A 23,673-nucleotide genomic window follows, 5' to 3' on the forward strand; every position below is an offset into this window, starting at 1 on the left:
TACAAATAGTTCCACAATTCTATGGATTTCTGAAGGTGATTTAACTGTTAAAGAAAATACTTCTTGATTAATTCAGTTACCCTGAAAGTACTTCTCTCAAAGCACAGCTATTTTACTTGTATCATTTCACAGCTATACAGAGTTGTAGACCTTCACTGGGAGTGATGGAGGTGTTTGTTTGGGCCAGAACTGTAGGATAATAGATGATCCCGAAAAGAGACCCTCAGCCACCTTTTCCTTGTGCTCCATGCCTCTCCACCTCATGCAGACATGAAGCCTTGGTTAACATTAAGTTTTCAAGAACACAAATTCTATTCCAAGATTTTAGAAAATAGAGGTTGAAAACTTTCATCTTCAGAATTCGAACATCCTAAAAATATATTAACCAACCAAGGCTTTCAATTCAAAAGTGAATCAGGATTGGTAAAATAGACGGGATCAATGTGCTTCTCAAAGCAGCAGGTAGATGGGCCGGCAGAGCTGCTCTGCTCCCGGGAAGCAGGCTTACAGGACTGTCAGTTCCTAAGTCTGCTGGATTCGATACGAGGCCGTCACGCGGTGCAGGAGGGCCAGTGTCCAGACCAGAGTGCTGTTCTGTGCCTGTTTGTAGATGAAAAGGAAAAAAAAAAGCTGTCACAGCTCATCCCCAGACACTTCCTGTTAGTGGAGAGGTAATTATACATCTATGCACACACACAGGAATGCACATGATGCCTGCCCTTTCCCCCCTCTAAGGTCAGGGTCTCCTGCGGAGGCAGTGTAGTAGGGGATTTGCAAGGAAAAACATGCTTTTTCACTTCACTCTGCATGTTGGCCAAATGAGAATTTGGAGGAGAGACCAAATGAACAACTTTATGCCTCCATTGGTAAATCCAAAGAGCTAAGTGAAGATGAATCCCAATATTTAATAAAGTTGTATGATAAAATATAAAAATAATGTATTTGCAGTGTTTACTGTTCTGGTATTAACATTCCATCTGCTGCATGTACTATGGCATTTCTTTTAGGCTTATTACATATTAGATGGCTAGTGGCCCTGCACCAGTTATAAGCTCTCCAAGCCTCCATTTCCATATCTGAAACATGAAGATAAAACCTCGACCTTGCAGTGCCCCTGGGAAGCTCAGTAAGACACAGTGTGCAAAACCACTATGTAAACTGAAATGCGTCATACACACTCTGGGGTTTAATTCAATTGGAATTCTCTGATATTTTTCAAGTATTCTTTTCTAAACAAGCAAATTCAAGCAGGTGCAACCTTAAGGGATGGAAGGGCTGATACTTGCCATGCACCCCACTGAAAGCAGCAGGATATCAATCAGACGTGGCTCGTGATTAGCCTTGTCTCCAGTTTCTAGAAGCTCTAGAAAAATTCTGTGTGATCATTTATTTATTTATCTCAGTCTAGTCTCATGGATTCATACATTTTCCAGCATTTACAATTCAATATTCTCCTTTATTATTTTGGTGCTTAAACTGTGTAGATTGATCACTGAGAGCCCTTGCAAAGTGACTTTAGTATTCTTTTGGCAAGCTGCCCATCACTTTTTGAATTTTTACTTTCTGAGGTAACAAAATATCCCAGGCTCATCTTGTACCTTCCTTGGCCTAGTACTGGAATCAGCCATTTCTCCAAGAAGTCTCGGTTCCATTCAAAGAGGAATGGAACTAGAAACCAAGATCTGCACTCCAAGTGTGCCCATTGCTTCTGGGGTGTCTATGCCCCTTTCAGTGGGCAGAGCTGGAGGAAAATATGTAAACATACACAACGCATACACATAGACGACACATATGCATGAACTTATATGCTCTTATTTTAGAAATCTTGAGTGTGTACCAATTTTTCAATCTGGAAAGCAATTTACTCCAAATCCAAATTCATTCATATATATATATATATATATCTTATGTATATTATACATATTTGTATATATCTGCATGTGTATTATATATTACATATATTATCTATGATATACAGTGTATATTATATATGTATGTATATCATATATATATTATATTATATACTATTTCCAATATCAATCCATTTACTTCTTTGCTCAACCTATAATAGATCTAAAACAGTTTCAGAATTAATGCATACCCTAATAAAAAGTTGAGGATTTTTGGCAGTTACTTCCCACCTCACCCCTCCCCCTGCCAACACCCCAAAACTGAGGACATATATAGTCAACACTCTGTTTATGTTACTTGACTATCTCCACCCTCCCTCCCCCACCACAATGGGTTTTTGTTACTAATTTTAAACACAGTTGCATTCATTTGTTTCAGAGTACTTGCAGTTCTATTTCCTTCCCATTCTTGTTCTATTTTTAATTTTTAATTTTTGATATTTGAAATATTAATATGTTTTGAAATCTTGAACATAAAAAAGGGAATCTCAGAGAAGTTTTTTTAATAAATATTATTGGAGATACACCTTCAGGGTAAATTTCTCTAAGTGAGATCTCTAAGATGAAGAATGAATGCATCTGTAGTTGTGTGGACATTGTCAAATTCGCCTCCGTAGGAGCTATGCCATTTGCATCCCTGCCAGCAATGCATATTTCCAGACATCCTTGCCAACAGAGTGAATTGTCAAGCCCTTAAATTGTGTCCAAATAGATGGGTGAGAAATGGTATTTAAGTGTAATTTTAACTTACATTTTTCTTATGAAGAATGAAACTGAATATATTCTGCATTTAAATAAGTGTTATTTTAACATCTCTTTTGTTAATTTTCTATCCATGAGTGATATGTACCCATTTTTCTATAAGATTTTTGGTCCCTTTCCCCCAATATATGAAAGTTCTTTGTATATTAACTTTATAGGGCTTCATCTGTATTTTTTCTCAGTGTGTCTTTTGACCTTATTTATGATGCTTTCTGACCTAGAAAGAAGGTGTTTTTTTTTTTCTCTAAGGGGATGGTTGATGTTGGCTAACTTATTAATCTTTTCATTTATTGCATCTGGATTTTGAATTGTTTGAAACCTTGTCTTATATTCAGGCTATAGAAGAATTCCCTTTTTTAAGATCTCATGTAATTTCATTTTTACATTCAGATCTCTAATTTATGTGAAGTTTATTTTTGTACATGTATGGGGAATGGATCTAAATTTATCTTTTCCTCAATGACTATCCAGTTATTTCAATCTCATTTACTAAAAAGTCCACTTCTGCCCCCAGTGATTGGAAATATCATCTTTTTATTATACCAGATTTCTGATTTATTGTTGGGTCATAGGGAGAATGGTCTTGATGATCATGTTGAAACATCTCTGTCTCCTATTAGGTCCTTCTGGGGTATTTAACAATTTTTTTAAATGGCTTTAAAAATTATTTTCAAGCTTACTCATATGTATTTTATCTTTTATTGCTATTGTAACTGGGATTTTTCTCATTTATTATATCTTCTAAATGGTCATTATTCATGTATATAAAGACTATTGATGTTACATAGTGATTTTGTTTCCTGATAATTGATTATTTTTATTGTTAATTCTCTTGGATTTCCAAGTACACTGTTATTTACCTGCAAAGAGAGTTTGTTTCTTTTTTCCAATTCTTTCACCTTTATGTTTCTCCAGTCTAATTACCTTGGCCAGAACTTATTGAACAAACTTAAATAGTAATGGAAATTGTGGGAATTCTTGCTTTGTTCCTGAACTTAATAGGAATGGCTCTAATGTTTCCAAATTAAGAAATATTCTACAATTAACACTGAATTATATATATACCCATCACATAAGTATTCCTTTTATTCCTATTTCTTCAAGAGTTTTTTTTTTTTAATGGAGTTGAATCTTGTCAAAGACTGTTTTCTACGTCTTTGGAGATAGTCAGATGATTTGTGTACTTAGATCTAGTTGTATCATACATTAAATTAATAAGATTTCCCAATATTGAACCATCCTTAAATTCTGGAATAAAATCACACATGATCATAGTTAATTATTTTCTTAACTTGGTGTTGCACCTGTTAATAGCATTTATTTTTACATCAGTATTAATAAGTGAGATTAACCTTTAATTTCCTTTGTTGTGCTACCTTTCTTAAGTTTAGCTATAATGTTATCCATCCTTCATAAAAAGAATTTGGACATTCCCCTTCATTTACTATGTTCTGAAAAAATGACATTTTGAAACATTGTATGTAATGTTGGGATGGTTCATTTTCTAAAGATTTTATAATATTCCCCTGTAAAACTATTTGGCTTGGTGTTTTTACAGTCATAGTACCTAATATTTTTCTCTTTATTCTATAGAAAATGACTGTTTAAGCTTTCTTTATCTACGAGGGTCAATTTTGGTATGCTATATTTTACTAAGAAATTACCCACATCATCAAGCTTCATAAATTTATTTGCGTAGGTGTGTATAAGTAATCTCCTATGATTTTTCTTCATTTCCTCCAAATCAATAGTAATTTATTCTTTGCCTTATTTCACTTTACAAAATTTTGCTTTTGTTTTTCTTAGTTAAATTAGATAATGTTTTTTGTCTACTATTTTTTTAAAAAACAAGATTTTTATTTTGCCTGATAAATTTCTCCTTGTATCTCTATGAAATCTTAATTTTGTTTTCTTTTGTTTTACTTTGTTATTTTTCTTTCTGTCTTTTGAATTGGACTTTCAGTTTATTTTCATTCTTTCATATTTTTTGACATATACAAAGTGCTATGAATTTTTCTCATTGCTGCTTTAAATGTCATAGATTTTTATAAAATAGTGTTTTCATTTTCTTTTTTATTTCTTGAATTATAATTTTAAATGCTAGCTCTGCTCCATTGGTTTTCCTTTTCAGAGAAACCAAATATATCTATTTTATTAAAGTCTTTAAATTGGTTTCTGGAAAAAGAAAAGTTTTTCCTCAGATTACAGCATCAACTTCTGTCACATACATATATTTCTCCCCAGAAATGGAACCAATGGGTATATATAGATTTACTTTAAGACACTGACTCATGTAATTATAGGACTAGGAAGTCCAAAATTTGTAGGAGAGACCAATAGCCTGGGAAGTTGGGCAGAAGTTGATGCTGCATTCTTGAGGCAGAATTTTTTCTTTTCCAGGAAACCTCAATTTTTGCTTCTAAGGCCTTTGATTACATGAGGCCCACCCACATTACTTGGAATTATCTCCTTTACTTAAATTGATTGTAGATGTTAACCAGATCTACAAAATACCTTCATTGCAACATCTGGATTAGTGTTTGATTAAATAACTGGACAGTATAGCCCAACCAAGTTGAATAGTTAAACTAAAGATCACATATATGCTTGTATCTTCTTTCTCTAATTTTTCAAACATTTTTCTCTCTTACCTTTTTCATTTCCCTCTATATCTTAATTTTATTCTATGGGTTGTTTTCCTTAGTGTCTTCTTTATTGACCTTTATTAAAATTTTAGTTGAATTTCATCTTTTTTGACTACCATGTAATTAGCTTCCATTGCTTGTATCATTGTCTCATTTTCTTTTTTTCTTTCCAAGAGTTCATTAACTCTTGTTTTATCTCTTCTTGTTATGTTCCCCATTTCTGTTTTTAATTTTTTGATCCACAGTCTTTTCCTCACATCTTCAAATGCTTGAGTATACTTAATTCAGTTTCAGTTGTGTTGTTACAATGTTCTGCTTCATGTTTGATTTTTTTTTTCCTCAGGGAATTTCTATCAGCTTGTATGTGTAGATGTGCATTTCCTATTTCTTACACAGTTTTGTCTAAATGTGATCTAAGTCGTTCATTCCTATGGCTCTCATAGGAAGGGAGTTTCTTTGTGTGTCTGGCTTCTTCTGGACAGTGTCCTTGAGGGATTGGTCACTGTGTCTGTTGGTCTTGTTTCTGTAGTCTCCATTTCGGTCGTGTTCCTTCTTTGCTGCACTGCTGTATGTCCCATGACTGCCCCCCTTTATGCATCTGGTTCTCCCCGGAAGTAGCCCTCCTCTGGGGCTGCCAGTCCCAGGCTTGCTTACTTCCCTGTAGCTGGTGCTGGGAACCCCCAAGTCCTGAACTTTAATCAGTATTTCAGCATTTAGTGTTGGGTTTTCCTTTCTGCAATGGTGAATGGCAAGCTCTGCTGAAATTGTTTATTTCTCTACTTAGGGGTAATTCTGTAGGTTATGATATCATCTACCTTTGGCAATGCTAAGTGTGTGGCTCATATATGGTTTTATTTGGATGGGTGTATAGGGAAATCAAAGGTAGGCACTCTCCATGATCCTCCCTCCCAAGAAGATCCCATTCCTTTATTACCCATTTACCCTTACATTTCTCCCAAAAAACAGCAAAGAGTATGAGAAACCTGAATGTGTACTTGAGTAATTGGAGGGATGGAGCAGTGTTACAAGGGGGTCCTGCATGAGTAACCATTGTTTATGTGGGTCCAAATGGGAAAATACAGCTCTGTTCTCAGGCTGGCCATGAGGATTAATGGAGGCAATAAACCTGAAAGCACATAGCACGTGGTGGGAGCTTTAAAACACCTGTCATCACTGTAACCAGTCACTGAAAACTGCCCTTCTAGTGTCTCCCAGCCAGTGAATGCCCTTGACTCTCTTCCCTATCACTTTTTAGGGTATGGCCTCTGAAGCTATAAGGCACGAAGTTAACAAGTCGAGAGGGCACTAAGCTAGGTGTATTTTTTAAAGAAAGAGTTGAGATTTCTGGGACACGAAATCACCAAAGAATAAACATAAGCATTTACCTACAAATAGGAAGCAAAAAGAAATCTGACAGTCTCACATGAAGTCTGCCCATCTCCTCAGCCTCAGCTGCTGCTCGTGCTGCTGGGAAGGAGAGGAGAGAAGCAGCATTCGAAGCACGGACAGTTCCCAAAAGTAATCTTCCTGGCTCAGGGACTTATGGGTCAGGGTGAAAATGTTGTTCTTCCCTCCTCTAAGTCAGCTTAGAGTCTCATATGAAAAAGCGAACCCACCAAGCTAACACGGAAGCATTTTCCTTCTTCCCCTGATTTGTGTCTGCCCGACTCCCCCTCACAGACCCAGTCGCCTGCACCCCCAGCACCCCACTCTACAGGACTTGCCTCCAGCTCTCAATGGCAGCAGTGACTCTGTCTTGATGGAAATAGATGGATAAAATATTACCATAACCTCAGAGGCAGGAGCAAAGCCCTGATTAGAATGCGGACCTCTGGCAGGAGCTTCCAGCATGGGGTGGGAGATAAAGTTCACTATTGTTAGCGCACAAGTGGCTCAGACTCCCTGGCAACTGCTGTGAATCACTCAGTCATTTATGCAGGCCTTCAGAAACAGTCTACTGTTTCCCAACAAAAAAGGCATTCAGGGAGAGAGCGATGGCTCCCCGGGCCCTGGAGAGGGGGCTTTCGGACAGTGAATGGACGCCGTGCCCCCCAAGTCAACGGCCTCTGTGGGAAAGGTGATGATGTCACTGCAAATGCATTTTCGGGGTTTTGCTCTGCTTCTCCCTGCTCTCTCCTCTTAGGCCCATGCCCAGTTTTATTTTCCTCCTCTTTCTCTCTCTTGCTGTCTCCCTCCCGCTTCTTTGAGGCCATTATTTTTTTCAAAGTTTAGAACTCAAATCCACTAAAGGCTCACAGCAACACCAGTGCCATGGCGACACCGGGCTTCCACACTTTGGTGTTTGCATGACAAGTAGAAAATGCTTGAAAAGGAGGATGAGAATGAAAGTGGCAACCAGCCAGTTTGGCCCCCCTCAACCAGGGCTGGGGGGCCGGTGTCGGATGGGAAAGGACAGAAGCAGGGCGGGAGGGAGGAGGCCCAGGCCAGCAGGAAGCGGCACGGGGCCTCTAGGAAGCAAATGTGCGATCCTGCACATTCCAAACTTCAAAACCAGATGTGTGCTTCTGACCGATGGTAGCAGAGAAGAGTAGCAAAGCTTTCACAAGAAATGAGGCCTTGCTTTCAAAAATGTACCCGACTACAGAGTCAGAGGAAGCTTTCCAAATGCTGTCTAGCCTTCTCAGAAGGAATGACAAAGAGGGGAGGAGAAGTCTCATAAGGACGTGTGACCTGGGTGCAGAGGCAATGGAAGACAAGGGCCCACGTTTTCTGGAATGCCCAAGGTCCCTGCTGGCAAAGACTGCAGCCATAGACACTAACGCACCAGCTATGTCAAATCATCTCAAACAAATCATGGTGAGAAGAGGCATGAATGAGTGTGCTTTCCTCTCCTGGAGAGCAGCTAAACTCCTGAAAAAAAAATCATTTCTCTGATATGACTTATGTCCATTCTATCAAAAGCAGAGAGTAAACAATCTAACAAAAGCAGCTCCTAGAAAACCCGAACAGCTGGTCCTGGTAGAGCCAGGTCACCAGGTGGGCCCCTTTGTCATGCAGGCATCCCTCCGATCTCTCCCCTTAGTCACCCAGGGCTCCTTCTTGTTTTCATCCATCCCCTGACCTGTGTGAGCTGCTTCCATGTCCCAGGTCCTCTGTGAACCACCTTCTAATTTGCTCTTCTACCTACTTCCCAAATATTTACTCAACTGAGGCTTTTCAACTATGTTTCCCAGGTGTGGAAGATGCGAATCTACTGGACCTACTGCTCCTTACAAACTAAACTGTAAGTCAAGGAAGACAGAGCCCTCGAGAAGGGATGGGCTGCTTTGTGTTACCTGCTGACAGCAGGGGACGGCCTCTGTTCAGGGACCCACCCCATGGCTTGGCCAAGGTTTCTTCCCAACTGCCCGGCCGTCTGAAGGTGTTCCTCCCCAAACCTTCTCATCTTGGCTCCTTGGAGAAGTCTCAGAACTTCACCACAGTGTGAAGGTGTCCCCTGACTGCTCTCATTCCCTTCCTCTCTACCCTTCTCAGTCTCAGGCATTTACCCCACAGCCTCTTGCACGTTGCTGATGCCGGGGTTCTTGTTCATGGAGTTGAAGAACGAACTTTGCATACTCTCAAGATAGGAGAGCAAGTGAGAGGCTTTTATTTAGAGATAAAGCGAGAGGACAGACCCACCCGGCTCACACCAGGAGAGGACAAGAGAGCCCCAGGGTGGGGTGTTGTTTAGGGGTTTTATAGGTGGTTCAGAGACAAAGGGCTAGATGTACACCTGCTAAGTGGTCCCAAAATGTTTATCTTTGAAGAGACATTAAGTTTCTTATTAGTCTTCCTGGTTGTGTGCAAGAAATTTACTGCTCTGATTTCCTCCCAAGGTAGCAGCTTCCTGGTCTGGGAGCATATCACTCAAGGCTGCCCGCTTTGCTCCCAAGGTGGGCTGAGTTATTGTCTGTTTGTTAAAGAGTATGTTAAAGTTACTTTTAAATAAATTGGGTTTTTAAATCCAGTCTTATTTTCAAGATGGAATCCTTCCTGTTTGTTTTGGGCTTGTTGTTAAATTGCCCAGGTGGCAAATCACTTTACTAGGGCTGGAGAAAGAAAAGCAGCACCTCGGTAAAGTCAGAAAAATAAGCTGGGCCCCCCAGCAGGCCAAAGCAAATCCCACAATGGATTACCTTGCTTTGTTTTTTCCAGAGGCCCTCACCCTACTCTGTCTAAGCCCATGGTCTCTGTTTCATTGATAGAGGTTGGATTGTGCCACCCCAATTCATATGTTGATATTCTAGCCCCCAGGGTCTCAATGGAGATAATCAAGTTGAAATGAGGTCATTAAGGAGGGCCCTAATCAATGTGACAGGTGTCCTTATTATAAAATGTGAAATTTGGAGACAGGCACACCCAGTGGGAAGGCCATATGGAGAGAAGGGTAAAGGATATGGCCTAGCACGGAACCTCCGAGGGAACCACCCCTGTTGACACCTTGATTCTGGGCTTCTGGTCTTTAGAGTCATGAGACAATGAATGTCTGTTGTTTGAACCTCCCAGGAAGCCCTAGGAAAGTAGTAGGCATGTCTCATTCTGTTATGGAATCTGCTTCCTGATGCTCCTGGACTAACCCAGAACGTGCCATGAGTGATCTGACAAAACAGGTGGCATGGGGACCAGGTCACATAACGCCTGGCTGACAAGGAAGACCCTGTCCTGAGTGGAAGGGGGCATGCACAGTCACTGGAAGAAGGTGGTCACCCATTTGCTGAGCATTTTACTGGCTGGGACCTGAGGGGACCGGCTGGACAGGGAAGGCCTTTGGTGGTGGGATGACAGTGCAAGCATTTGAAGAATTCAGAGGGAAGAGTACTTAGAAGGACAACAGAGTGGGCTGGTTTTTATAAAGTTGCAACAATCCCTAGAGATGGATAATGAAAAAGGGGAGTTAACAATTAAAGGCTGAGTGGGAGAGCCAGCAGGCCTCTTTGGTAGCTTCCTAGGAGGCTCTGCAAGAGAAGAGAGGACACAGCTGAGAAGCAGCCTCAGGACCTATCGCTGGAGTTGAGAGCTCCAGAGATGTTGCACACTCAGGCACGGCAGGTCTGATATGCTCAGATGTCCCTGTTGGATCCTGAAACATGGAATTGGGACATCTGTGGATGGCCCTGAGCCTCTTAATTCTTCAGAATGCTGGAAATCCTAGACCTTGCAGTATTTTGTGTCCTTCCCATTAAGAGCTGCCATGTACCCCCAGGATGACACTGCAGGGGTTCCTCCCTGCAAAGCTGCAGGTGCTCAGGTCCACACAAGCTGTCCCCACACCTGTCCTGGATGCTGAGCTGCTAACAGCAAAGCCTGTCATGAATGATATATCTGGGCACAGCCCACGAGGAGCACCAGGCACAAGCCTACTTGGGTGTGAGTCTGCCTTTCTTGTCCGCAGAGCCTCAGCCAGCACCATTATCCATCAGCTGACCCCTGACCAGAGGACCCACCTCCCAGGTGTGGGGGTGTGGGAGTGGGCCCAAGGTCACATGGCCCATGGCCACATGACATGCCATGTGGGCCCGAGGCGACTGACCTCCTGAACACTGGAACAGCCAGCTGAGGGCAGGAGGTGGCACCGGCCTGGAGGCCACACTCTGCAAGGGTGAGGAGCCACGCGGGACACTGTGCATGCACTGCTCAGGGCCCCCACTGGAGGGAGCCACTTGGATCCTTGGTTTCACTGAGCTGGGGAACCTAGAGGCAGATGCCGGCATGGAAGCAGCCAGCATCTTGGTGACCCACTGATGGAATTTGTCTGCCACACTGGGGGCCGCAGGGCAGGGGGTCCTACCCACCTTCACCAGGTGTCGCAGGAACGGTTCCAGTGGACTGCAGGCTGGGGCTGCCACCTGGACACAAGACTCCTCATATCTAGGGACGAGAGGGGAGAAAGGGGGGCACCATCTCGACAAGGGGCTTCATTCTGACTGGCAGGGGAGGAGGGTGCTTTTCCACCTTGGGGCAGGAAAGAACCCTCAACATCGTCTTGTCTGCCTCTTGTCCAGCAAAAGCTGTGAAGGGACAAGTGCAACAACCCTACCAGGGAAGGTGTGATTACCAAGGGCTCAACCCCTGAGGGATGGAGGTGGTGGTCAGCCCACCAGGTAGGTCACCGTTAAGGGCTGAACACTGTCCCCCAAAAGATGTTAAAGACCTAACCCTGATACCTGGGGAGGTGGCCTTATTTGGGAACAGGGTTTCTGCAAATGTAAGCAAGTTAAAGGGGAGGCCACCTTCCGCTCAGACGGGCCTCGATCCCTGTGACTGGTGTCCTATAGGAGGAAGCACACGATTATGTGACAGCAGCAGAAATGGGAGAGATGCTCCCACAGGCCAAGGAGCACCCAGGCTGCTGGGTGCTGGACAGGCAGGAAGTCTCTCTCCTCTGAAGGCTTCAGGGACGGCCCTGCTGACACCCTCGTCTGAGGTCCCGCCTCCTCAACCCGAGGCAGTTTTAGGCCACCTGGTGTGGCGCTTTGTCACAGCACCCATGGAAACACTAGACCACAGGGCCATCTGTGGGCATGGGGGACAATGGAGTAGGAGGAGGAGCCAAGGACAGGGTATCATCCCAAGACCACCGGCAGCTGCTCACAGGAGCCCCTGTCTCCTAGGTGTCCCTTCAGGGAGAGCAGCTCACAGGACCCTGAGAGGAGCTCCCTAGATGTGCAGGAGACATGGACCAGCAGCACAACGAGGGACCGTGTGGCCACCGCAGTGCATGGCTGGGCCTCCAGGGGTGCCAGGGCAGGGAGCGCCCTTATCTCCAGCTGCTGTCCCTTCCGATCTGCTGTGGTGACATGCCAATGCCATGTGTCCCATGGCCACTACCCAACAACGATGGATAACAACTGGGCAGCAGGACCAGGGCATTTCCCTCCTCATGGACATGCTGTCCTCAGGGTCAGGGGACACGGCAGAGGTGGGGGCATGGGAGGGTGGAACTGTGTCTATGAGAGGGTAGTAGGAGGCATCCAGTGGTGATGGAACAGGTCTGCAGCTTGGCTGATGGTAACACAGGTCTGCACATGTAACAGAATCCTGGCCCTAAGGGCACGTGTGTGTACGTGTGCGTGCACACACACATCTATACTTAGTTGTGATAGTGCACTGTAATTATGCAGAGGTCCCCACGGGGAGAACTGGTTTCTGGGTGAAGGGTAAACAGGACCTCTCTGTGCTAGTTCTTGGAACTACATGTGAGCCTACAGTTATCTCCAAATAAAAAGTTTTAGAAACACAAATTTACTCCATAGCCCTCCCTCAGCTACTCGGACCGACTAGTTCTGGAATGGGGTCCAGTTGCACGAGCGTCTAAAGAGCACTCTGTGATCCAGATGATCAGGCAGACCCTGGGGGCGCTGCCTCGGCCGGCTCTGCCCATGGAATTCCGGGGAGGGCTGCCAGAGGTGGCGGCTGAGTCTGTGCGTGAGAGCATCCGAATGCTTTACAGGGTCATTTTTACCCCATAAACAAGTATGTCAGCTTCAGCCTAATAAAAGGAAAGTGCTAGCACTAAGTCTAGTCTAACAGCCCAGATCTAGTACAGGAATAAAGCGGTCCTTTTATTTAACCAAAGGCATTTCCCCATTAGAACCTGGGGAACAGCTCCGGTACAGACTTGTTATGGGGTGTGGTATGCCATAGGAAATTCCAGTAAATTTTCTGGAGCTCTATTCCTGGATGAAGTTACCAATCACCACTTGGACGTCTGTGCCTTGAAGTTTAGGAGAAAAGCGTCATTAGAAAAGCAGCCAGGGATTTACATTTTAAGAACTTTCACTTGTCTACTCAAATCCGTAATGCAAAGGAACTGCTATAATATTCAAGGCATTCACACACTGTATTTCATTTGCATCAGGACCCAGAGGAGCAGGTTACCAGTTGGTAGGAGTGCAAGGCTCATGAGACAGGGCCCTGAGCAGAGGCCCTACAGAGACTGAAGGGCCTTTCCTGGCAGGGCAGAAGCCCAGCACTGACCCTGGCAGGCTGCATGGGTTAACCACTTATTTGCAGTGATTGTGAATCCCTGGAAGGCAGTAACTGGTGGCAGCGACTCTCTATCCCTGCTCCGTGATAGCATGTCGTAGGGAAGATGCCTGGCATTGCTTTCAATGAGTCTAAATGAGAGAGAACCAGAAAAGGAGTGTGCAGAAGGCATCTCCAAGAATAAGCCCAGAGAGAGACTGTCAGGAAAGGACGTGGGATCTTAGCCCCATCAGGGTGGAAAATAGGAACACGCTGTTCAGTATGGCCTCGAGTACAGCCCTGGAGCTGAAGCTCCCCTCACACTCCCTAGGGAAGGATGCTCAGGCTCCTTTCTCTAAAAAGTTCTCATTTATAGTCAGTGTTATTTTGTGCTAAGCATACAGTCACACCCACATGCTTAATTATTGCATATTGTTTCTTTTTCACACATAAGCGTAAAGCAAGTTTAAATAGCCATTAAACAAATAGGGTCCCAAGAACTGATTTTAAATGGTATCAATAGAAATATTAAGAGAAAAATGACAGCAGATGTGGCAATTTACAACCTCATCTGCATACAGTGAAGAGTAAAGATTCAACTTCCAGTCCCTCTCAACTGTGCATTTTAATGAGTACACCTACATTTTTAAAGGCAGCAAGAAAGTGAAATTAAAACCAATTAATAACTGAGGGATGTGTTTCTAATAGGACGTAGGTTTTCAGGATCTTACATAGAAAAGTACTTTCCCCCAACACCTCTTTGAAGTTGATAAATTCACCAAACTTCTGTATCAGAACTTTATTTTAGAAAAATCTTGTTAGCGTTAGAGTTTCCAAAACATTTTTAACAATGAATAAAAATTTCTGAAGAAAGTATAATAGGAAACTTTTTCCTCTGCGCATAAATAAAAGTTTAGATATATTTCTTTTCAGCTTTCCCTCTTGCTTCCTATCTGGGTTCACAGCGCCTAGATTAGTCCTTCAATGTCACCTTTCAAATGCGGGCTTCCTTGTGGTGCTATGTACTACCACTTGTGCAAAATTTGGCTAACTCGTTAAAAATTACATACCAAGTGGTTCTTAACAGGGAACGATGATTAAAACAAGCCGTTTGTTGGTGGTTTCTTCCTGCTGCCAGGGAAGAATCCAGGTATCCCGAACGGAAGCTCTAATCCTCTGGTTCTCAGGCAGAAAGCCCCGCGAAGGGCTAGTGACCCGGAACAAATAAATTAATAAGCTTTCATAATTGCATTTGGGTCATTCCACCTTACACCAGGCAATGCTGAGCCCTGTCCGCGTGAGCGCCGGAAGGGGCGCAGGAGCCGCCGGGACCGAGCTCGGAGGCTGTGCTCCCTGCACCCGAGGTCTCGGCGGCTCGTTCCCGCCCCCGCGCTCTCCCCCTCCAAGGCCTCCAGCATTCGCCCCGCGGGCCATTGGAGGTCTGCTGCGGGTGAACGGAAAGGAATGGGGGCTCTGAGGCGTCGGCACCCACGGGCTTTCAGCGGAGCCACCGGGAAGGAGGCAGGCCGGTGCGGTCCGGGCGCTCCGGCTGCACGCGCTCCGCCCTCCCGGCAGCTGCATGCAGCCGCTCCTCAAGCCTCCGTACAACGCACGTATGCTTAAAAATCTCTTCATGTTAAAATAAGTTACAGCTTCAGAAGCAGCACTATTTAGGAAAAGGAAGTGAGAAAATGCTGTTTTTATCACAGGCCTTCACTCATGGAACTGGTTTCTCTATTTCTCAAAAGGTAGGCACTGAATTCAGGTCTTATACATCAGAAAGACAATACCTAATAATGAAGAAATGGGGTAATATGTAATACGTTTTATATATGAAGGGACACAGAAAATAGATTAATGGATGTTGCCTAGGGTCTTAGTTTGACCCTCAAATCCTCCTGTGTGAATTGATCATTAATAAGAAAGCTTCCTGCATAACCACGGCATGATCCCCACTTCAGTAAGTGCCACACAGACCCCACGGGCTCACCTCGTCTGCTGTCCGTATTCCGGGTCTGCAGGCGGCCCCATGGTGTCCTTTACAACTTCTGGCCCCAGGACAGGACTCCACCGAGGGGCAGGCATTGCACTTGGGTGACCAGGCTTCTCAGTTCCCTTCACCTAGAACATGTCCTTAGCCTTTTTCTTCTCTGACTGTGGCAGTTTTAAGGAATACAGTACCCGCTGCCCCCTTTCAACAGAACATGCATGGCGTGTTGATGTTCGCTCAGGACCGGCTCCCGGCCCTGCGTTTCCAGACAGGACGCTGCGGATTTGCGATGCTCTGTCCTTCTTGGACCGTCACCCCTGTCCGCACACGGAGTCCATTTGTCCTTCATCAGTGACACTGGCTGTGGCCAATCAAGGTTTCAGTCGATTTCTCCACTGCATCACTTTTTTAAACAAATAAAATAAAAATTTTGTGGGCAGGCATTTTGATTCTCCTCATCAAAATATCCCTCTGTATTTGCCATCCATGGATGATTCCTGCCTGATTCAGTTGCACTTGGATGTTTACAGAACGCAAACTTCCCAAGTCCTGTGCTGGTGTCAACATTACCAGTGGGCAAGGGCATCCACTGGGGGCAAGAGCTGCCCCCACCGGTTTATGTGTTATTACTGGTACACGCGTGATTTTGGTGCTCAAAGTGTGCATAGAGTTCTGAAATAAATTTATAATGTCTTTGTGCTTTAGATTTTATAAAATGATTAAATTACCTGTGTATACACAAAGATATCTCTGCAGACTTGTGTGTGCATGCCCATGTGTATATATCAACTCATGGACCACGAAGGAACAAAAAAGGAATGTATCCTGTTGGCAACATCCCCCCAAAATTATAAGATTACTAAAATTGAATGTTATGAATGGCATTCCACCAATTTTGAAAATATATGTTGATGTAAGTGAAACACACTTAGATTATTAACCTAGACAATTTCTAGGCTACCCAAAATACAGAACTGTGGTCACACGGAGTGGCTTCTAGGTCCTTCTCCCACAGGGGCCCATAGTAGATGCTTCCAAGGGAGATGTTAAAATCCCCAGAATTATTATTTAATATTTATTTGGCATATATATAAACATATACTGTGCTAGCAGTGTGATAAATAAAACTGTGCCCAGCTAATAACACTGTGCCCCAAAGTGCTCAGAGCCATGAAGGGCTGGGCCTGACTGAGCAGTGCTGTGCCATGGGGAGAAATTTCTTCTTGACAGAATATGTTGCTTTCATGACAGATTTAGGAGACTATAGATGACTTTAGCCTTTTATACTCTTCATCATAATTGTTGAAATAGCATAACTATAAAAGGGGTTTACCAAGACAGTCTAGTTAATAAAGGTAACCTTTGTTATAAAGTAATTCCCAGATGTTCAAACTTGCCCAGTTGAATCCCTACCCCGCCCTCTGGCCCCAGGGGCAGGCAGAGTCCACGGATACTGTTGATGTAATGCATCTGGCTGCACACAGAGACAAACCTCTGCTTTCCCTGGGCCAGTGTCAACGAGCAGATACGGAACAGTGAGCTAGAAACCAGGAACTGAAATGCACCAGTGACTGAGTTCCCAGGTGGGTGTGTGAGCCTTCCTGACCCCCTTCCCACGCCACTTCCAGTGTCTCCCCACCCCTCTCTATATCTAAGCGTGCTGTATGTGAATTTCTCAAGTCAGCCTTCCTTGTTTAATATGAAAAGCACACATACTTCATCAAGCTTCAGGCATTTCATCCTGCACTTCAACCCAAAACCTTCCAATCAAGTACTGCACGTTCTGTTATTGCTTGGCTTTAGTCCCACAGGCTTTGAAATGAGGTGCAGAGCCGCAGTTCAGATCCCTCTCGGTTTTATCCATTTTTACTGAAAAAAAAAAAAAAAAATCAAAGCAGAGAAAAGCTTTCATGTATACTTACTTTTTCTCTCATTTATGTAAATAAGTGTGAACCCACAAGGCTAGAAGTCCCAGGGGCCTCAGCACACTGGATTTAGGGTGTCCTCCAAAACTCCCAGCTTTGTAGGGCCACACTTAAAAATAGGGCCATTACCTTAATATTCAGACACTGCCCCTCCATACTGCCAGCCTTGGGGAATTTCTCATTGCTCATGACGCCTTCTCACAGACCTAACACCCTCCCTCCACATTCAAATCTCCAAATTTCTAAGTCAAGTCAGAGAAGTTTGGCTGGTTCTCCCACACCCACCAAAACTCCAGGTCTTTCTGTGAAGGAAGGGCCTCTCTACCGTAAGTGTTCATTCACCCTTTCAGCTGCAGAACACGGGAGGTGCCGCGAGATCACAGTATTTCCTTTGCATGAGCAACCGCTTAGGTAGGCATTCGCCTTTTGAAAGGGAAGGACAATAGTAAAGAGACATGTTATCCCACTCTATGGCCGACACATGGGGACTCCAGGTTTCTTTTCCCTCTGCTTCTAATTTCTCCTTATTTTTACTTTATTCTTACAGGATGTCCTATAGGAAGTGTTTCAGGAAGGGATTCAGAGAGGTTCAGACAGGTGTCCTTGATGCTAACGAAGCTAAAAGAGCAGTTCAACAGATTGGGCATTCCACAGAATTGCACCTCGCCTCCTAAATTGCCTTCTTACTTTAAAAATAACACAAGATTAAAACCCTTTCTTCCTTTTGTCTCCACCAGAGGACCGTTTAATTTTACAAAGTGGATCGACTGCCTACACTTGTTTTTCCAGGGTATATCTTGCCTTTTTGAATCTTCTCTCTTCTCATCAGGCAGCGTCATTAAGTGCCTAGTGGACACTGTTAGAAAAGTGTCAGTGCTTAAAATTACAACGTCTACATGGGTGTTTGAAAAGCATAACCTATTTACAATTACAGAACAAAACCCAGAGAGGAGTAACACAAATAAGAGCTGTTTCCATCCCTTCCCCACACCCACACACACAATTCTACCTCTTAAGCTGTTATTAGAGAACAAGTTTTCTTGGATTCCAAAGTTTAAGGTCCTGAGAATAATTTTAAAAAGAAATAAGATGTATATCAAAACTGTAAAATATAATAACACGGGAGATATGTAGTGTCTAGTTCTTAGGCCATAAAATGTTATGAGTTTAAGAACAGAAATGCACACCTCAATGTAAATTTCAGGACAATATTAAAAATATATTATTAGATATGACTATTTGATATTAAAGTGTCCATAATATTCTAAAATTATTTTATCAAAATGTTCAGTGGGGCTTCCATTTCTAGCAGACTAGATACCCTGAGTGACCTTGATTTTCTTTATTGAAACCATTAACATACTGGTTGATGGTGATACGATGGACAGTTGGTAATACTGGGCCACACTGCAGGGTGGACGCAGAAGAAGGGGTCTGTGGAGGTCTAAGGGGAAATAAACAAGAACCACGAGAGCCAAAGCTGACTTTGCCTGGGGGTCTCACCGCAACTGGGAGCCCCTGAGCTTCTGCTTTGATGTGAAATGAGGTAAAACAGCCCTGCCTAATGTGAGGAATCTCATAGGTTGCTGTCCCTCATAAAGCTGAGATCCTGAAGGAATACAGCCACAGTCCAGAGGGAAAATTGATTTAGTACTGTCTGCATGGGGGGAACTTCCCCGAAGAATTTGTAACTTCACACAATTTTCAGCCAAAGTTACAATATCTGTGTGGAAGGGAAGAATTTAATTTAAAGTTGCTCCAGATAGGGGGATACAAGGCCATGGGCAGAAGCAGGTCCGATCCTCGCCCAGTGCAACCAAATATGAAATAGCCCCGTGCATAAGTCCAAAGAAAATAACTAGTTAACATTTAAAAAAGCATAAAACTCAGAAGGAACCTGGCAGCATGTATGAAGGCCAGCTGCAATAGTAGACAGCAAAAGGAAATCCACAAGGGTTACAAATGGGAATTATCAGAATATAAATTACATTTCCTACGTTTAAAGAAGTAAGAGCTGGACGATACAATGGACTCTTCAACACATGGCATTGAACTACACAGCCCACCTATATGTGGATCACTTTCAGTCAGTATGTTGGAAACATTTTTGGAGATTTGGGACAATTTGAAAAAACATTTTCTTTTCTGTAGCTCACTTTATTTTAAGAATAGAGGATATAATACATTTAACGTACAAAATATGTTATCAATTGTTATGTTATTGGTAAGGCTTCTGGTCAGCAACAGGCTATTAGTAGTGAAGTTTTTATGGAATCAAAAGTCATATGCAGATTTTTGACCCCTCAGAGGGTCAGCACCCCTAAACCCCCACTTGTGCAAGGGTCAGCTGTAGAAGAAAGCAGCAAAGGTTTATTTAACCATGAAAGTTTTTAAAAGAATGACATCACAATTTCATCGTCTACAAAGGCAATTAAAATTAAATTAATGAATTAAATAGCAGATTGGAGAAAATGAAAAAAACAAAGTAGCAGAAAGCTGAAAAAATCATTCAGAATGCAGCAACAGAGGGGGAAAAAGGTGAGAAATATGACAGAGAAGCTGAACCACAGAAAAGAAAGAGAAAAGTTTCAATTTTGTCTAAGTGGAGTTCCAGAGGTGGAGACAAAGGGAAAGGATAAGAATCACTATTGAAAAGATAGTGACAGTGGCTGAAAACTTTCCAGAATTGTAACAATACAATTCTTACATCCAGGAAGCCCAATGAGTTCCAACCAAAACATTACTAAAAACCATACTTATTGTTGTGGGACCACAGAACAGCACACAGCCGAGGAAGGAGGGCAGGTCACCACAGACGAGCAGCAGCCGGGCTGAAGAACGGTTTCTCAATGGGAAGAACAGAAGCTATTAGGCAGTGAATTAATATCTTCAAAGTGCTGATAGAAAATACTTGTCCATCTAAATTTCCCTGTCTTTCAAGAATGAGGGCAAAATAGAGATATGTTCAGGGAAGTCAAAACTGACACCAGCTGACTCTCACTAAAGGTCATGCTCAGGGATGGAAGTGAGGCAGACGGAAAGACTTGAGCTGGAACATCTGAGATGCACAAGTGAGCTGTCACAGGACAGGACGTGAGGGCTTGCTGACCAATATCAAGGCACTACCGTAGGGCAGCTGATCTGCTGAGAGTGGACCGGAGTATTAAATGAGTCAGTTTGACAAGCTTAACAGCAACGGCCCCTGCAATGCCCCATCCGTGTATTAGTAGGAGCAGAAGGCACTCTGCAAACATGGGAACCACCACCTGCACGCCCCCAGACCTGACACCCCTTTCTCTGTACTATTTCCCCCATGACACTTGTCACCTTCTAAATACCATATAATTTAGTTATTTATTACACCGATTGATTACTTTCTGTCTTCACCCCAACCTTTACTAAAATGTAAGCTCTATGATGCCCAGGATCTTGCTGGTCTGGTTTGCTGGTACCTGCTAAGCCAGATCTGACTATTTGTTGAATGACTGCAAAGTGACAAGTATTTTCTTTACGATAAAAACTGAAACCAGTAAGCAAAGCAAAATAAACACATAAAGTTAAAACTAAAGGGTCCTTATTTTTAGAAAATATCATCTACAGAAGTCTCAAGAAATCTACAGGTAAATTATTACAATTAATAAGAAAATTTGCCAAAGATGCTGTATGCAAAATTAAAATACTAAGGCATACTTGCATTTCTACTCTACATCAACAAACAGTTATCCAAATAATTACAAGACTGATACCATTTCAAATAGAAAGAAAAGCAAATAGGGCCTCAGAATGGAGCTGAAGTAAAAATTTTAAGCATCCTATTGAAATACTATCTCATCAAAGATGTGGATGACCCTTAGAAAAGAAAGAATACCTACATATAAAAAGATTAGCAAAATTTTAGAATAAAAACTCAAGTTTGAGCAGATATCAGTGCTACATAAATTAATCTATAGATCCAATGCAATTCCAATAAATTTCCCAGTACAGCTCTCCACAGCCTTCAAAAGATATTTCTAAAACTTAGAAGGAAGAACAAATGGTCAAGGATCACCAAGGCCTTTTTAAAGAAGAACAAGGTAGAAATAATTGCCCTATTATATATCCAGGCTTGTTATAAAGTAGTGACAGTTAAGTTACAAGTATCTAATAAAGTCATAGCAGTCACAAGGTATTGTATAATAAGAGTAATTAAAGCAGAGTGGCTCCAAAGCAGAGGCAAACATAAAGAGAGCCCAGAAACAGACCCACAGCTGTGGGAAGGGTCCATTGATGTCTGAGAGTGCACGAAGTCTACAATAAGTGTTCATTCATGCTGAAAAATAATGAAGTTTGTACTCAACTTTTTAGAAAAAAATGTGAGAGAATCCTATGATCGCTAGGCTGGAAAGGATTTCCCGAACAAGACCATCCCCAAAAGAGTAGAAAAGATTGATGATTTTGACTGCATTAAAGCACAAAAGCTCCCATTTGTCAAAAAATACCATAAAGTATGACAAGCCACAAATTGAGAGAGGATATTTTGAATGCTTAAAATGCATATAGGATTAGTGTCCAGAGTATTTTTTAATGTACTAGTAAGAAAAAGACAAAAAAATCCAATAAAAAAATTAGCAAAAAAACCCCCAAAAGATAGGAAGAGGTATTTACAAAAGTGGAAACATGAATGGCACACAAATACATGAAGTGAGTCTCAATCACAGTAGTAATCAGGAAAATGAAAATGAAATCTACAAATTAAGTCTGTTTCAACACCACCACACTGGCAAAAATTAAAATCTGATAATATTAAGTGTTGACAAAGAAGCAGAAAAATGAGAGCCCATATGTGCTGGTGGGAACATAAGTTGGTACACATGCTTTGGAATACAGTCTGGTATTACCTTGTAAAGTTATAGGAATGACTTATGGCTAAACACACCCCCAAAAAAATATTTGCTCATGTGAACCAGTAAGGTATACACAAATTTTCATGACAGCACTGCTCACAATAACATAATAAAAGGAAGTAAAGAATTGGAAGGCTTATCAAGCAGAATTGACAAATCAATTGCAAAATTTCTTTTCAGTGATTCTCCAAAGTAGTGAAAATAAACTAGTCCATTAGAGCCACCTGTGTCACTATGGAGAAACCTCTAAAGCATAAGGTTAGGAAAAAAAGCTAATCACACATCATGAGGTATGATTTCCCTCCACATTCATTCCAAAGCAGGGACATGCAAACAATTCATCTGCATGTAGATGAGAGACATCTGCATAGCTGGTAGTAACATAAAGAAAACAAGGGAATAATTAATGTGAAAGTCAGGAAAACAGATACCTCTAGTTGGATGCAGAGCCAGGGAGAGAGAAAAAATAAATAGGTAAAATATGAATTACAATTTAGTTTTTACATTGGATGCTGCTAGAATATTTCTTTTAACTCTACATAATCAATTTATGCCCTCTTTTTGAGGCTCATAACATATATATTTTTAAAGTCAATTATATCAAATTAATAAGACTGTTATATGCTTTTAGATTACAGCCAAAGTGGCAGAAAATAATCTTATTTTCTCATGGGTTTTGACTGGACTCTGTGCCTTTTCTTAGAAATCCAAAGTAACATAATAATCTCAGCATATGTTCACAAAATTAAATACAAATAGAAATATCCATTCAGATGCCCACCTTTACGTTTCGTATTCTTTTACTGAAAACAAAGCTTCATGTGACATGAGTATAGATCCTGGATTCTAATAGTGAAAAACCCTATCAGAAAAAAGAGTCAACTGGAAAATTGGTCAACTAGAGATAGATGTAGACATGAGCAGTTTTCCAAGGAATGGGTCAGTCTTATAAGCCCAATGTTCAGAATTCAGTGTGTAAATCTGGCTCATGTAAGCTGGACAATAATTAAAATTGTACTTTTGCAAAGTCAAGACACTTATTCTCAACTGCAAATATAAAAAGGTCAAAAATATAAAAACATGAATGTATAACAATGGCAAGCATATTTAAATTCATAAAATGAAGATGTATTCTAATATGTTACGTTTGCTTTCCCTCTAAATTAAAAATTAAATTATAGGACATAATCATTAACAAATCTGTATGTTTTTAACCAATTCATCTTCACTGTTAACTTATAAGATATATAAGTAATTTTAGCACTCAAGAGCAGACCACTCTAAAACAAGACTGGGGTTTTACAAGTCCCATTCAATGGCACTAATAATAATTCTATGAAATATTTTACTTGCAAATCAATTTACCCATGTTCTCCTAGAGCAAGTGGCATAATGCAATTGCAAATTGTATTATAAGTAGATTTTCTCTAAATAATCACTCACAGTTCCATGCCTTCAACTAAATAACCCTGAAATGTTTGCAGTCGATTATTTGGAAAATAATAATTATAACAATTATAATATTTCCTGAGGGATCAATAATCTAGCAAATTAAATCCAAAAAGAAATATAAATATGTCACCATTATCT

The 23,673-nt window shown here is 41.9% G+C and overlaps 1 long non-coding RNA gene across 1 annotated transcript; it reads right to left on the minus strand.

Moving 5' to 3' along the window:
- Positions 1-9: 9 nt before the first annotated feature.
- LOC130679925 (uncharacterized) lies at positions 10-17,136 on the minus strand. Its single transcript, XR_008992917.1, has 3 exons — positions 16,992-17,136; positions 15,276-15,678; positions 10-600 (listed from the first exon to the last, which is right to left on the minus strand). It is a non-coding gene; the product is annotated as an uncharacterized LOC130679925 (long non-coding RNA).
- Between the last annotated feature and the right edge of the window lie 6,537 nt (positions 17,137-23,673).

Source organism: Manis pentadactyla, chromosome 12 (genome assembly GCF_030020395.1).
Source record: "Manis pentadactyla isolate mManPen7 chromosome 12, mManPen7.hap1, whole genome shotgun sequence".
In the NCBI taxonomy this organism is placed as follows: domain Eukaryota; kingdom Metazoa; phylum Chordata; class Mammalia; order Pholidota; family Manidae; genus Manis; species Manis pentadactyla.